General features: G+C 33.1%; 1 long non-coding RNA gene across 1 annotated transcript; it reads left to right on the plus strand.

The window, feature by feature from the left end:
• The first annotated feature begins 730 nt into the window (after positions 1–730).
• LOC114182656 lies at positions 731–4,067 on the plus strand. Its single transcript, XR_003604159.1, has 8 exons — positions 731–967; positions 1,134–1,302; positions 1,549–1,670; positions 1,771–1,872; positions 2,545–2,692; positions 3,188–3,310; positions 3,494–3,571; positions 3,650–4,067. It is a non-coding gene; the product is annotated as an uncharacterized LOC114182656 (long non-coding RNA).
• Positions 4,068–4,326: the final 259 nt, after the last annotated feature.

Genomic DNA, 4,326 nt, shown 5'->3' on the forward strand with positions numbered 1-4,326 from the left:
AGCACAAAAACAAAATTAGGACTAATTTGACAAAATTTGATGAAAATTGGGACCAAAAAGGTATTTTAACCTTTCTTTAGCAATGTAGAAAACGACGTGCGGCAGAATGATTAGTGTTTGGACAAAGAAAATTGCACAAAGTATTTATATCGAAGATTTTAATAAACACAATAAAATAAAGAGAGTAGAGAAGAGAATTGGGTTCTTAATAAAAATTGTGCTTTTAAAATTTTCCATTTTAATATCAAAGATCAATTAAAATTCTTTCCTTTATTTTAATAAACACAATAAAATAAAGAGAGTAGAGAAGAGAAAATTGCACAAAGTATTTATAATGGTTCGGATCAAAAGACCCTACATCCAGTTGTTAATCTCTCAAAAACGAGATCAACTCAATCACTAAAATAAACCAAACTTACAATCAATGATAAGAAAGATTAGGTTTAGAAAACACCTCTCTTGAATCACACAAAAGATGAAGACACCTCCCTTGAAATCCACAAGGGATGAAAGCACCTTCCTTGAATCACACAAGGAATGAACACCTCCTTTCACTACAAAAAAATTACTTTTCAGTAGAGGTTATTTTGAGGAGGTTGTTCAGACCTCCACAAATTAAAATGATTTAGGATGATTTTGAAAATTGTCTAAAATGACAATGATGATAGGAGTTTTAATTATTTTTTAAAGAGGTTAATAACCTCCGCAAATTAAAATACATTTTCAACTTTTTTGTATTTTCTTCCTTCTCATTTTTTCTTGTTCCTTCCTTCCATTTTTTTTCACTTGCTTATGGAGTTTCGTTTATGGTGAGTTCTCTCGCGCCTGTTCTTCATCTCTCTAGCTCCTTATTCGACATTCTCTCACATTTGTTTTCTTTTTGAATCGGATGACTTTCTATGATGATAGGGTGTAGCTCACAAAAGCATCGCGTGTTGCTTGTTGACGATTGGAGAAGACGAAGTAGGTATGATCCTTTTTTATTCTAGGTTTTCGAATGGAGTGTGATAGCGGGTTTTCGAATGGTTTTCAATTCTAGGTTTTCGCTTCTACAATTTTCTTGGTCTTGAATTTACTTCGTATTCTGAGTGTTATCTAACGGTAAAAAATCACTGGTTATGAGGGGCGCGTAGTGGTACTAAAGACCGAGGCAGTTGGAGAGGATTTCGATGCAACTGGTGATGTCGAGGTAGTCGTATTGTGATGGGAAGGGTTCCGACAAAAGGCATAAGGGTTGGTAGACTTGCTGCTGCGACAGAGGCAACGAGTGATGCTTCTTGAAGGAAGAAGGGTTGCTTAATTGTTAGTTTTTTTGAATTTTTTTCTTTCTTTGGTTTTGTCAGCTCCTGTATGTGATTTTTCTAATCGATTTGAGAAAGCATTTGTGAAATGATTATTGTTTTCTCGAACATATTAATGGTTTGAGTAATCGATAATCCTACGAGAATAATGAAAGTCAAATTTTAATTTCTATGGGGCCTTCCAAGGGTTTTTCTTAGGGTATTACTTTGCTTGATCCTTATTCAATTGTATTATTTATTCTTACAGTTCAAGATGAAGCATCAATTGAATTATGGTGAAGATGATTGTCCTATTACTGCCCTCGATGAAGCAACCATTGCATAGGAAATCTATTGACACATTAGGCCAGAGAACTTCTTGGTATAGAGGTGTCACAATGTTGGTTTACTTCTTTTTTTTCAATGTTCTTGTATTTTTTTTTTCTAAATGCTAATTTGATGAGTGGTGAATTTTCTTTGTGAACCGAAGATGGTTATGATATGGAAGAGAAAGCTGTAAGAGCATATGATCTTGTAGATCTTAAGTATTTACAAAGGAGTACAGAGGAGAGGAGTACAGAGGAGTGACAAGGTGTAATGTTGTTTCTCTGCCACTTTTTTTTTATGTATTACAAAGATTAAACATGGTGGTTAAGTAGGCTAAATAGGTTAAATCCACTTTTCATTGTTGCACAACCAGCATGATGGATTTAGAGGGGTGATGCATTGTAGCTTTTGAGATATAATAGCATAAACCATCATGGGATCACTAATGCATTTATCAGTAGCTTCTTCCCTGCACTTTAAAACATGTAAAGTTATGGTTTTCTTATGTTGCCATTGTCATAAGTGAGCAATGACTTTTGAATTACATTTTTTGTTCTTTTGATATTTTAGTATCACACCTAGTAACATGACTACCACTTCTCTTTGTTATCACCATTTTTTCCAAACTATCTGAACAACTCACTAAAAATCATCTTTTGGAAAAGAAACTTATGAGTAAAATGCATCTTTCATTATTAATTGCTTCATATTAGCTACATATTGTCTTGGTATTGGGAGGTTTGGGTTTGAGCAGAGTTCCTATTCTCTCAGTTGGAGTGTCAATTTTTGTCTTTATTTTTCAGCATTTCTACTGTTTCATTAGTGATAGGTGTTCTGTGAAGTTGTAGTGAGCTATCTTAAAACAACGTTTAGTTTCTTTTCTACTTTATTCCTCTGGTAGCTATCATAATTGTTTGATTTATGTGGATAATATCAGGAACCTTGACAAGCGCAAGTGGCTGTTGATTGCGATGGATGTGGCCTTTGGCATGGAGTACTTGCATGGAAAAAATATAGTACACTTTGACCTGAAAAGTGACAACTTGCTCGTGAATCTCCGAGATCCACACCGTCCAATATGCAAGGTTGAAATATTTTATTCTTGTGGTCATATTTGAAATCTTGTTCTGTATTTATTCAAACTAAAGATGCATACACTATGTTGTAAATAAGGAAATGAATAATTTGCGGACCAATTTCCTTGGATCCAAGTTTATTAATGATTTATAATTACCTTCATAGCATAGAGCAATTGAATACATGGCCTGTTTGTTAAGACTGCATAAAAAGTGATTTATTTTTTAGAGTTTTATGTGAGGAAAAAGTAGTTTTTTGCTTTTTTTTACGAGGAGTTTAATGGTATGCAACGACAGTGTAAATATATTTTACATAACTACTCAAAATTAACATAAATTGGTTTCCTATAGATAATTTTTTTCTTCTTCGAAAGCTTAAACAAACCCATAAAATTATTGAAGTGATATTTTAGAAGTAAAGGTGATTCCCTCTTAAAAATGTCGATACAAATGGGCTCATACATTTTGTATCCCAGTAATCGACCCTTCTGACTTTCATTTCAGGTTGGTGACTTGGGTCTGTCCAAAGTAAAATGCCAGACTTTAATATCTGGCGGAGTTAGAGGAACTCTACCTTGGATGGCCCCATAACTGCTGAATGGGAGCAATAGTCTTGTATCAGAGAAGGTTTATTTTGTGCTTTAACTTGTTAGAAACATTGATTTATTTTTATGCTTCCTTCGTATTTTGTCATGCTATAAACAGTTTCGCTTCTCATATTTATCGTTATAGGTTGATGTGTTTTCGTTTGCTATTCTTGTTCTTACTAACTGTGTAAAGATCCAATTGTTTGTTCTTGTCATGAAAAAGGTGGATTTGACACCTTATGTGGAGAAGCATGAGTTCTGTTTTGATGTTGTTCTTCATGAGAATGTTACCAATGACGAAGTAAGGCAACTCCTTAACAAATATTAAATCTTTTTGCAGTTTCTTATTTTAATCTTTATGCATGTCTTATTTTTGTAGCTATGAAGAGTACATAAAGATAAAAAGGTTAGAGATCTTGGAATGCATATCTTTATGTGAAAGATTTATCTTTTAATTTTCCCTATTAAATCATTGGAGTACTGTGGGCATGGACCAATTCAACTGAGATAGAACTACAATTATGGAGCAGCAGAGGAAAGCATTGGTAAATGGTAAGTTGAATGTGATGGAGGAAACCTTGATATTGTTCACGCTCGTGTTGATTACTACACACAATACTATTCAAAGCTTGGAGTTGCTCCTGGTGATAACTTCACTTGCTAAGCCATCTTAGTTACTCAATGCATCAAGGATATCTTACTGGGATGGGTTGCTCATAAAGTTGGGTTACATGTTGAAAAATATCCCTTTTGTGAACAAGATTCAAGAGTCTAGCCAGGGAATTCTTTTTTCAACATTGTGTATTTATTTTATATTTATATTGTAATTGACAATGAATAAACTTTATCTTAAATCATCAATAAAATTAATGTTGGTTAAATTTTTATGTATTTTATAAATTTATATATTTTATTTATTTCTTATTAGAAAAACAGATTCTATTAAATTAAGAAATCATAAATGCAGTGAGTGATTAAATAAAGGAGGTTTCAAACCTCCACAAAATAATATCACCAATAGAAGAGGTTAAAACCCTCCATTAAAAAACTTCTGCA

The sequence above is a fragment of the Vigna unguiculata genome, chromosome 4 (genome assembly GCF_004118075.2).
Source record: "Vigna unguiculata cultivar IT97K-499-35 chromosome 4, ASM411807v1, whole genome shotgun sequence".
Lineage (NCBI taxonomy): Eukaryota > Viridiplantae > Streptophyta > Magnoliopsida > Fabales > Fabaceae > Vigna > Vigna unguiculata.